Consider the following 12,768-nt stretch of genomic DNA (forward strand, 5'->3'; position numbering starts at 1 on the left):
AAACATCTTCTTTATACTTGCTCCTTGGAAGAGATCTCTTGCAAATACACCATACTAAATTAGCTCCTCCACGAAAAGAGAAAAAAAAGGTTCCTCATAAGAGGTTGACCTATACCATCAATTTGCAAGTAATTGAAAGAAATTTTCATTTTTATGCTGATATTAATTAAAAACTTATAGCACAAAGTGTTTGGGGGGTATAATCAGTCTTAATCGAATGAATGGCTTGTGACGGGTGGCATGGAGGAACAAGATTCATGTAGTTGACCCCAATTAATATGGGTAAGGCTCAGATGATGATGATGATAACACAATGTTTGAGAAGTGTCGAATGAACTTGGGAAGTAAGTGTACTTGTGATTTGGGGTATTCTGCATATGGTTCAATGTGTAATAGAGTAACACTTTGATGATTTGGTACAATATGCCCAATTTGTAATCGTATTGTCTTCTTCACCAAATATCAGAAAAGATCTTTTTTTTTTAGTAAACTTATGTTCTAATATTCTAATTAATCAACGGGCGGTTCAATGTGGGGTATCGACTCAACCCTCCGTCACCCCAGCGATCTTTGAACTATCTCCCCATTTACAAAGAATTCAGCTACAGTTCAAAAAACAGGGCATAGGAAATTCCATCAATCTCGGTTAGAAGCGATTTGACCGCGAAGTGCCTGCAAATGACCCCAAAGTGAAGGGAATTGACCGCGAAATGCCTCGAAACGACCGTGAATCAACACGGAATTGTTTTGGATGACCGTGAAATGCATGGGAATGATCATGGTTTGAAGCGAATTGACCGCGAAATGCATGCAACTGACCGTGAAGTGAAGGGAATTGACCGCGAAATGCCTCGAAACGACCGTGAATCAACACGGAATTGTTTTGGACGACCGTGAAATGCATGGGAATGATCATGGTTTGAAGCGAATCAACCGCGAAATGCATGCAAATGACCGTGAAGTGAAGGGAATTGACCGCGAAATGTCTCGAAACGACCGTGAATCAACACGGAATTGTTTTGGACGACCGTGAAATGCATGGGAATGATCATGGTTTGAAGCGATTTGACCGCGAAGTGCCTGCAAATGACCCCAAAGTGAAGGGAATTGACCGCGAAATGCCTCGAAATGACCGTGAATCAACACGGAATTGTTTTGGATGACCGTGAAATGCATGGGAATGATCATGATCTGAAGCGAATTGACCGCGAAATGCATGCAACTGACCGTGAAGTGAAGGGAATTGACCGCGAAATGTCTCGAAACGACCGTGAATCAACATGGAATTGTTTTGGATGACCGTGAAATGCATGGGAATGATCATGGTTTGAAGCGATTTGACCGCGAAGTGCCTGCAAATGACCCCAAAGTGAAGGGAATTGACCGCGAAATGTCTCGAAACGACCGTGAATCAACACGGAATTGTTTTGGATGACTGTGAAATGCATGGGAATGATCATGGTTTGAAGCGAATTGACCGCGAAATGCATGGGAATGATCATGGTTTGAAGCGAATTGACCGCGAAATGCATGCAACTGACCGTGAAGTGAAGGGAATTGACCGCGAAATGTCTCGAAACGACCGTGAATCAATACGGAATTGTTTTGGACGACCGTGAACTACATGGGAATGATCATGGTTTGAAGCGATTTGACCGCGAAGTGCCTGCAAATGACCCCAAAGTGAAGGGAATTGACCGTGAAATGCCTCGAAACAACCGTGAATCAACACGGAATTGTTTCGGACGACCGTGAAGTGCATGGGAATGATCATGGTTTGAAACGATTTGACCGCGAACTGCATGCAAATGACCGTGAAGTGAAGGGAATTGACCGCGAAGTGCCTCGAAACGACCGTGAATCAACACGAAAATGTTTGGGATGACCCTGAAATGCATGAGAATGATCATGGTTTGAAGCGATTTGACCGCGAAGTGCCTGCAAGTGACCGCGAAATGTCTCGAAACGATCGTGAATCAACACGGAATTGTTTTGGATGACCGTGAAATGCATGGGAATGATCATGGTTTGAAGCGATTTGACCGCGAAGTGCATGCAACTGACCGGGAAGTGAAGGTAATTGACCGCGAAATGTCTCGAAACGACCGTGAATCAACACGGAATTGTTTTGGATGACCGTGAAATGCATGGGAATGATCATGGTTTGAAGCGATTTGACCGCGAAGTGCATGCAACTGACCGGGAAGTGAAGGGAATTGGCCGCGAAATGTCTCGAACGACCGTGAATCAACACGGAATTGTTTTGGACGACCGTGAAATGTATGGGAATGATCATGGTTTAAAGCGATTTGACCGCGAAGTGCCTGCAAGTGACCGTGCAACTTAAGAAACTAGAAGAAGCACACTATAAACACAACTTGGATAACATGGAGTGTGTACCAACACGGGCATGTAATAAAAAGCTAACCTATAAAAGCAAACCAAAAACAAAATATTTCAAACGCGTTAGAAAAAAAAATACAAAAAAATTACACTTCGATATATCGAATGTAACACGATATATCGAAGATATCGATATAATTGAAACTTAATCGATTAATTCTATAGTAAGTTGTCGATTATATCGGAATTTAGTCGATATAATATCAGTAAGTCATCCTTACAAATGACCGATATATCGACTCATGTTCGATTGATCGAAAATGGTCACACTCTGTCCAGCGACGTAATGCTTTTTAAATTGTATTATCGATATAATCGAGTACATGTCGATATATCTAAGTATCGATATATCGAAGAGTATTCGATATATCGACTATAGTTCGATATATCGATAAGTTCCAGAAAATGTCCAGCTTCTGATAGTGGTATGGGCTTTATGCAAGGGCTTAATGGAGATGACCGTTGTAACAATCAATAATATTTACAACCTTAACCTGACGAGAAATAGTATTTGGAGTGCACGGGCAATGAGATGCCCTTTTGGCTGTTAATGTAAAGTTTCGGTTGAAATTCAGATTACACACACAAACATGTTGATGGTTCGAAATTATTTGAGGAGACCTTTTGCGGCGATGTATCATAAAAGGTGTCCCTAGGCATGGCATTTCTTACAGATGGAGTTGAGTGGAACCTTTTTCATTTATATTTTTTGCATGCAACCGGAAGGTTTACTTTCACCATCATTAAATTACCTTCGATTCACTAATGACCGCACTTTTTTCCATGCCTCTCCTAACCCACAATATTGCAAGATATCAGTCACTGCCTTTCACTGTAAACACACTGTATCGAGATCGTCGATATCGATTCAAAATACAAAAAACTTTCAGAAATTACAGCAATTTGACCGCAAAATGCATGCAAATGACCATGGAGTGAAGGGAATTGACCGCGAAGTGCCTGCAAGTGACCGCGAAGTGAAGGGAATTGACCGCGAAATGTCTCGAAACGACCGTGAATCAACACAGAATTGTTTTGGATGACCGTGAAATGCATGGGAATGATCATGGTTTGAAGTGAATTGACCGCGAAATGCATGCAACTGACCGTGAAGTGAATGGAATTGACCGCGAAATGTCTCGAAACGACCGTGAATCAACACGGAATTGTTTTGGACGACCGTGAAATGCATGGGAATGATCATGGTTTGAAGCGAACTGACCGCGAAATGCATGCAACTGACCGTGAAGTGAAGGGAATTGACCGCGAAATGTCTCGAAACGACCGTGAATCAACACGGAATTGTTCTAGACGACCGTGAAATGCATGGGAATGATCATGGTTTGAAGCGAATCAACCGCGAAATGCATGCAAATGACCGTGAAGTGAAGGGAATTGACCACGAAATGTCTCGAAACGACCGTGAATCAACACGGAATTGTTTTGGACGACCGTGAAATGCATGGGAATGATCACGGTTTGAAGCGATTTGACCGCGAAGTGCCTGCAAATGACCCCAAAGTGAAGGGAATTGACCACGAAATGCCTCGAAACGACCGTGAATCAACACGGAATTGTTTTGGATGACCGTGAAATGCATGGGAATGATCATGGTTTGAAGCGAATTGACCGCGAAATGCATGCAACTGACCGTGAAGTGAAGGGAATTGACCACAAAATGTCTCGAAACGACCGTGAATCAACACGGAATTGTTTTGGATGACCGTGAAATGCATGGGAATGATCATGGTTTGAAGCGATTTGACCGCGAAGTGCCTGCAAATGACCCCAAAGTGAAGGGAATTGACCGCGAAATGCCTCGAAACGACCGTGAATCAACACGGAATTGTTTTGGATGACCGTGAAATGCATGGGAATGATCATGGTTTGAAGCGATTTGACCGCGAAGTGCCTGCAAATGACCCCAAAGTGAAGGGAATTGACCGCGAAATGCCTCGAAACGATCGTGAATCAACACGGAATTGTTTCGGATGACCGTGAAGTGCATGGGAATGATCATGGTTTGAAGCGATTTGACCGCGAACTGCATGCAAATGACCGTGAAGTGAAGGGAATTGACCGCGAAGTGCCTCGAAACGACCGTGAATCAACACGGAAATGTTTGGGATGACCCTGAAATGCATGAGAATGATCATGGTTTGAAGCGATTTGACCGCGAAGTGCCTGCAAGTGACCGCGAAGTGAAGGGAATTGACCGCGAAATGTCTTGAAACGACCGTGAATCAACACGGAATTGTTTTGGATGACCGTGAAATGCATGGGAATGATCATGGTTTGAAGCGATTTGACCGCGAAGTGCATGCAACTGACCGGGAAGTGAAGGGATTGACTGCGAAATGTCTCGAAACGACCGTGAATCAACACGGAATTGTTTTGGACGACCGTGAAATGCATGGGAATGATCATGGTTTGAAGCGAATCAAACGCGAAATGCATGTAAATGACCGTGAAGTGAAGGGAATTGACCGCGAAATGTCTCGAAACGACCGTGAATCAACACGAAATTGTTTTGGACGACCGTGAAATGCATGAGAATGATCATGGTTTGAAGCGATTTGACCGCGAAGTGCCTGCAAATGACCCCAAAGTGAAGGGAATTGACCGCGAAATGCCTCGAAACGACCGTGAATCAACATGGAATTGTTTTGGATGACCATGAAATGCATGGGAATGATCATGGTTTGAAGCGAATTGACCGCGAAATGCATGCAACTGACCGTGAAGTGAAGGGAATTGACCGCGAAATGTCTCGAAATGACCGTGAATCAACACGGAATTGTTTTGGATGACCGTGAAATGCATGGGAATGATCATGGTTTGAAGCGAATTGACCGCGAAATGCATGCAACTGACCGTGAAGTGAAGGGAATTGACCGCGAAATGTCTCGAAACGACCGTGAATCAACACGGAATTGTTTTAGATGACCATGAAATGCATGAGAATGATCATGGTTTGAAGCGAATCAATCGCGAAATGCATGCAAATGACCGTGAAGTGAAGGGAATTGACCGCGAAATGTCTCGAAACGACCGTGAATCAACACGGAATTGTTTTGGACGACCGTGAAATGCATGGGAATGATCATGGTTTGAAGCGATTTGACCGCGAAGTGCCTGCAAATGACCCCAAAGTGAAGGGAATTGACCGCGGAATGCCTCGAAACGACCGTGAATCAACACGAAATTGTTTTGGATGACCGTGAAATGCATGAAAATGAACATGGTTTGAAGCGAATTGAATAACTCAGTGGGTCCTCGGTCTGTTAACTCAGTCGGTGCTCAGTCACTTTCATGCTCTTCATTTAGTTTCATATCTAATTTTATTCTTTGTTTAAACAACTCTCAATGTGGGCGATTTGAGTCCTGATTTCGCTCATTTATCAGGACATGGCATACCATTAAGCATTTTTAAAAAATGAAATTGAATTGGGGACCGTGCGAATAAGTACTATAATATACTGTGGGGTCCACCCAAACAAAGCTTAATATTTTTAAAATTTGAAAATGGATTGTGGACGGTGCGCATATATAGTAAAATATATAATGGGGAAGAAAAAATGAAAGCAGGGATTACAATATACCTGCCATTCGAGGCTTCTTAGCTGGGGGGACCATATTTTGTCCTATCTTCGGCTCAAAAAAGTCGAAAAAGACGTCTATGAGGTGTGTATTTTCAACCAGATAAAGGGGAAAGAAGGAAGCGGTAAAAGAAGGGTTTTACTGCTTCAATGGACAGTCAGAGGGTGGAGAAGTGATCAGAAATTGGTAATCTACGGGTTGGATGAACGATCAGAGAGAGAAAAAAGGAAAAAAGCTAGGATTTTTTTAGTGGAGACGCAACTGGCAGCGGCAGTAAAACCCATCGTTTACACCAGGGGCATTTTCGACCTTTGGAAAGGCGCCCGTACAGCTGGGTCGTATTCTCACAAGGGAAAATGAGGTGGGCTTAGTCTCCTAAATGGGCCATAAATGGGTCGTACAGTCATAAATTTCTCATCATCAATTGCTTGAAGGTATACATTCAACCATTCTAAATTCGTTACAGATTCTAAGTTTCACACGTGCACATTATATAATTCCAAACATGTCCATTAAATGTAACTATCACATTTGCTAATCTAACTCCACTAAATCTATCCATTTAAGATTTTATTCAATCATAAGTATTAACAATTGTCCGGCATAAATGCCTAGTAACAAATATCCTAACAATGTTTAATTATAAATAAATAATATAAAGAAACTTTGAAATTCGTGACCAACAGTTCATGTCAACAATCACACCGTTCGCAGCAAATTCATCCTCGGATAAATATGGCCACTGATCCTATGGGTCATCCATCATCTTGGCCTCATTCTCTAACACCTAATTTTCATTTCCAATCTTGATCACCTATGTAAGGTTGTCATTCAACAAACATCAGGTAACCAGGCCTAGTGAGAGAATCCATCATGGTTCATACACGACACAATTAGGATATCCTAGAACAACAAAGTAAAGAAATCCAAGTATGTGTATGAATGTAGGAATGACATGAAATGTCATGCTTCAAATGGGATAATCGCCCACTTGCTTGAGTTGGATATCCGTCAATCCTCACTTGCACCTGGCAGGCTTCTACCATGTTAGGTAGGCATGGGCAAGGCTCGCATCTACACCTTGAGTAAGCTTCCATTTGCAGTCGACACCTGATAACGATTCTACCAGGAAATCATCCAAGGAGATCCCCTAGGAACCTAGGCATGATGTGTGCATGAAAGTCATCTAGAGTGATGCAATGCATGTGGTGTAGGCTCAATGCTCAATGCCTTGACATACACACATTGTCGTATACATCTCTCCAGATGAGAAGAAACATTGATTTCATGAATGCAATGATACATAACTTCAAATATAAGAGATTCATAGTAATAGTCGATTCTTCACTATTAGTCATATCTCAACCATTAAACTTAATATGCAACACAATCACTCATACATCAATATATTAACTTAACATCACAATATAATGATCATAGCAATTCAATCCATCTTAATCATTTATACTTGGTATAGATAAATCAACATAACAATCGTACATGTTTGAATCTGGGATCCCTAACAAATAATGTGAAGAAAATCATGAATTAATCAAATCATTCCATCCAATGGGACCCATCTTTGATCAACTCACGATGACCCTCTCTCATTCATTTATTTATAATTAACCTAAGGTTATTTATAACTTAATAATCCATTTTTCACATTTTAGAACCTGATAGATTAGCAAAGGGATCTGTCGATCAATCGAGCCAAATCAAGTCCCTCAATCAAATCGAGAAAATTAAAATTAATTCATTTTTGTCGCTGGAATGTTTTTGACATTTTTAGAAAAACCCTTCGATCGATCGAGTCTGGTCGATGACCCATCGATCGAATCAAACATAGATCGATTGAATCGAAAAAAAAATCAAAAATTTCCAATTTAAGTCGTTGGACATATTTCGATCGATCGAAGCACCCTTTAATCGAATTGATAGAGGTTGTTTATTCTCTGTTACATGATCCGATTTTGGCAAAACTTAGATTTTTCTTGTTTTTAACTTATTATAGATTTTCCACACACATGGTTTGAATCTAAACCATCCACTAACTTCCACAATATCAATTTTGGGGAAAGCTAAAGGATTGCACAAATCTATACCATCAAAGATCCACAATCATCACATGACTTGATTTAATCATTAATATCATCCTTGATCGTTGTGGACAATCCAACGATCAGATCCTTTCAAAATTTTGGGTAACATCCTAGATCTAACCCGTAGTCAACATGAATGGTGTAAATCGATCTGAAACATCGAAAATCCATTGAATTAATAAATATGTAAAACAATGACCGAGATTTACTCTAATCTGTGTAGCCCACCCAATGGTTAGATCATTCTAAAATTTGGGACACATGATCCGAATGGATTTCAGCTAATACTGATAGATGGTCCCATGTTAATTTCCACAATAAGAGATCTCGCTCAAAGACTTCATTTATTCTCCAAAACTTCCCAAGGATCAAAGCAATGAACGAAGGCCGATTTGTCATGTTCATGGTGTAGATCCGGGGGTTTTAATCAAAATCACTAAGAATAAATAAATAAATAAATAAAAAGGGTATGGGAACCTACTGGGGAGAGCTTTCTTACATAAGCCTCCCCCTCTCTTTCTCTCTTTTCTCTATTCCTAGTTTTCGCATGAGAATTCTCTCTATGATCCCTTCTTATAAAGTGAGAATTCCCGGATCTAGAACGGTTTTAACTGATTTTATAATTCTGTGCAAAAAATTATTAATATTGTGGCATGAGTCGATCCTTTGACCTCATTCGCAACCTAGAGTAACGGTAGCACGAGTCGATCCTCCAACATCTCCTTTATCTAAGAGTGCTTCTACTAGCATGCTAAGTGATTGTTTTGGTTATTAATTACTGTCACGCCCCAAACTCGGAAACCAGACTCACAAAATTTTCGTTCGCCGAATCCAGCGCCGACAACATCCGTAGTACCCCAATCTCGGCTCCCGGCACCCATATACTAGGTTCCGATGCTAGGATTCTACAAGGAGGATTTCTAACATGATTTTGATTTATAATAAGCATAACCATGAGTATAACCCATGAACAATAACCACAAGAACACCATCACAAAATTTACTATGATAAAAAACTTTAAGGTACAATGTGTATGAAGGGAAATACAAGGTAATGATAATAACGGAAACTCCTGAAGCTCGACTGCACGCTCTTATCGCGGTGAAGCTACGGCTGTGACCAAGCGTCACCTGCACGCATCAATCATGCATAAGCTTATAAAAAGCTTAGAGGGCGGTGTAAGTGTGTGCGCAATATGAGCATGCTCAAATTGTCGTACCAAGGAAATTGAGTATGACAAATCATGCTGATGAGTACACGAATGTGATCAGCCATACCAAGGCTATGCGGTGCAAGATATGAATGATATCGGCCATATCGAGGCCATGCGATGCGAGAAGCAACTCAAGCATACTAATCCTCATCCAAATCCACATATCAATGCAGCTCATCTAATATTAGTACAATTCTCATTCTGGATAATCACCAGGGTCTAGTATACTCTACGCCAACTTGCTGCCCCTATCCAAGCGTACAACTGGGTGGGTAGAAGAGACCTCACTATCCGCCTGCCAATATCAGGCCTGACTTGTCGATAGTGGACCTATTCCTCAAGCTGGTCAAAATTAACCTAAAAAGTGCCCCCTCACTCAGGTGGGTAAGGTCACACCTCTTTCCAATTGACCATGATGCAGTGGGAGACGGCCTACTGGTATATAACCCTTGTGCGCTCATGTATCCACTCGGTCTCGACGTTGGAGTCATCATTTGTTACCATCGGGTTTAGAAATTTTCACCCAGGGACATCTATGACGCCCTGATGCTAGAACAGTATTTCCGGTATCCAATCTGGCCATCCACGATGTGTTTGTGGAGGCTATGACCCTAATGTTGCTAAGGCATATAGTAATCACAATCACATAAATGCAAATTACATGAGTCACGCGGTCCAATCATGCATCAATCCTGCACATACCGTGCGCTCGTGTGGGATAACTCCGCTTATCAGGGAGTCCCATAAACAATCTGCCTGAAGGCATATGCTATGATTAATCACTCCTCATATCAAGCATACATATGATGCGTATGAGTATGGATCATGGAACTATACTAAACATGTTATGTGGTGATGGATCCTGTTCATAACGAAGAAGGGCCTAAAGGGCCTACACACTATAAGTATGGGCCTATCAATAGGCCCTAGGGAGAGTTACAATGCGAACATTTAACCATCATTGCTCTTATAATGTGGACGTCAAACCATCATTGCTCCCAAGGCATAGCCGCCAAAACATCATTACATACATCGTGGTGGAATCTCATATCGCAATGGGCCTCATATGCATCATATTCAGCCCACACAAAGGCCTCGCATATGTCTCATTGGGCCTCATATAAATCAAATGGGCCGATCGAATGGGCCGAATCAAATGGGCCGAATCAATGGGCTGAGTCGAATAGGCTGAGTCGAATGAGTTGAGCCGAATAGGCCGAGTCGAATGGGCCGAGTCGATGCCGAGTCGAATGGGCAAAGTCAAATAGGCCGAGTCGAATGGGTCAAGTCGAATAGGCCGGGTCGAATGGACCGAATCAAATGGGCTGAATCAAATGGGCTTATCAAAAGGGCTGAATCAAATGGACTAAATCAATTGGGCCTATCAAATCGGCCGATATAAATGGGGTGAATCAATCAGGCCGATCAAATGGGCCGAATCAAATAGGCCGAATCAATTGGACGTATCAAATGGGCCGATATAAATGGGCTAAATCAAGTGGGTTGCTCAAATGGGCCGAATCAATTGGACCTATCAAATGGGCCGAATCAAGTGGGCCGCACCACTACACCAATCATCTATTATTAGGGATCATTTTAGAGTATTATATAAAAAAAATGAATCATATCAAAAGATCAACTAGACCATACCACAAATGGCAGTGAAGGTAATGTTTTTCATTATTTAGACCAGACAGGGCCACCACAACATTTATTTTCCACCCAATCTGTTCATAAGGTCACAAGACCTGGCTAAAGAGGAAAAACAAATATCATTTGATCTAGAACTTTTTGGGATCCTTGAAGGATATCAATGGTGGATGTTCAAACCCACTGTTGTTATGGTGTGGTCCACCTGATAACTGGATCTGTCTTATTTTTAGTCCCAAGTCTTGAGATAGACTTGCCAAAAGGATGGACGGTTGGGCTAGATCACATACATCAGGGGTGGGGTCCATGTACGTGGCCCACCAGAGATATGAATCTGCTTCATTTGTCTAGAGTGTTACTGCTACATGTGCAGCAGTAGCTGATATCAGCCGCTGGCCCACCGTCAAATCAGATGGACGGTGGGGATTTAAAATGGATGGAGGGTGTGATATGTACATGCCTGGTGGGGCGCATGTGGCGTGCCAGATGGATGGACGGCGTGATTTATACATACATCATGGTGGGTCCCACAGCAGATGGGCCCCACTACAGATGCAGCGTCAGCTGCTATGACAGTACATGTGGGTCCCACCACCATATATCTAAAGCTTATATGTGTATATATAATATTATATTATATTTATATAAGATAATATAATATCATATAATATAATATATTATATTATACAATAATATAACATAATATAGTGGAGCTATAAAAAGCCACCGTCCAGAGCCTTGGATGCTCTGGACGGTGCTGATCTTCACATAAATCATGGTGGGTCCCACATATGTGGCCCACCTCTCATACATAAATAATGTATAATATATATATTATATTAATATATATCATACTTTCTCTCTCTCTCACTCTCTCTCTCTCTCTCTCTTTTTAGTTAGCTGGTTGGTACATTCCAGCGTGGGGATCTCCACCGTCCCAAGTGGATGGTGTGGACCTCCACCTCCAATAGGATGGGCCACACCGTCTGATGGACAGTTTATATATAACACATTTGTGGGGCCCACTCCATCATGATAGATATATATATAGAGTGAGAGAGAGACAATGATGGAGGGGCCTCGCCACTATGGGCCCCTCATGATTACAACACATACATCAAAATGGGTCCCACCTTCAAGTAGGCCCTCAAACGCAAATCGTCAGTAGATCACCCACCTAACAGCCTTCTCATTTAGCTCCCTGGACTCGTATGCTCCTTGCCTTCAATTTTAATAGAGGTTGATAGTGAATGAATGGTTGAGATGGGAGATGAGAGGGTGGGAAAGTGGGCCACACATGTTTTGGGAGAGAGAGCTTGGGCGTTGGAAGCTCTTATGGGATTTGGGAAATTGCTAGAGAATGAGAGATAGAGGAATGATGGATTGATATGGGATGGGTGGAATGGGTGTTGTAAGGAAGGGTAATGGGAAAGCATGGGTTTGTTGGAAATTTTGGTAAAAGAGGGATGGATAGGAGAGAGTTGACTTGGGAAAAAGGAGGGATGGGTGTTGGTACTTGGGATAGGTTGAGGTGGCATTGAGGTATGGTGGTGTACTTGACTTGATTTGATGTGACATGTTGTAAGGATTCTCTTGAAATTCACAATGCGCAGCATTTCTTCGGAATGAATGCGGACTCACATCTCTTGGCCCAGGTATCGGATCGGTGCGCGAGTCGCGGCGACGGCACGGTCGCTAGGGTACAAGTTTCGAGTCGAGTCGACTCCAACATGTAGGATTCGGCTTAGGATCGGGCGCAAATATCGGATTTAGGTCGAGGGTCACCGGAATTTGACTGG

The sequence above is a fragment of the Magnolia sinica genome, chromosome 8 (assembly GCF_029962835.1).
Source record: "Magnolia sinica isolate HGM2019 chromosome 8, MsV1, whole genome shotgun sequence".
Taxonomy (NCBI): domain Eukaryota; kingdom Viridiplantae; phylum Streptophyta; class Magnoliopsida; order Magnoliales; family Magnoliaceae; genus Magnolia; species Magnolia sinica.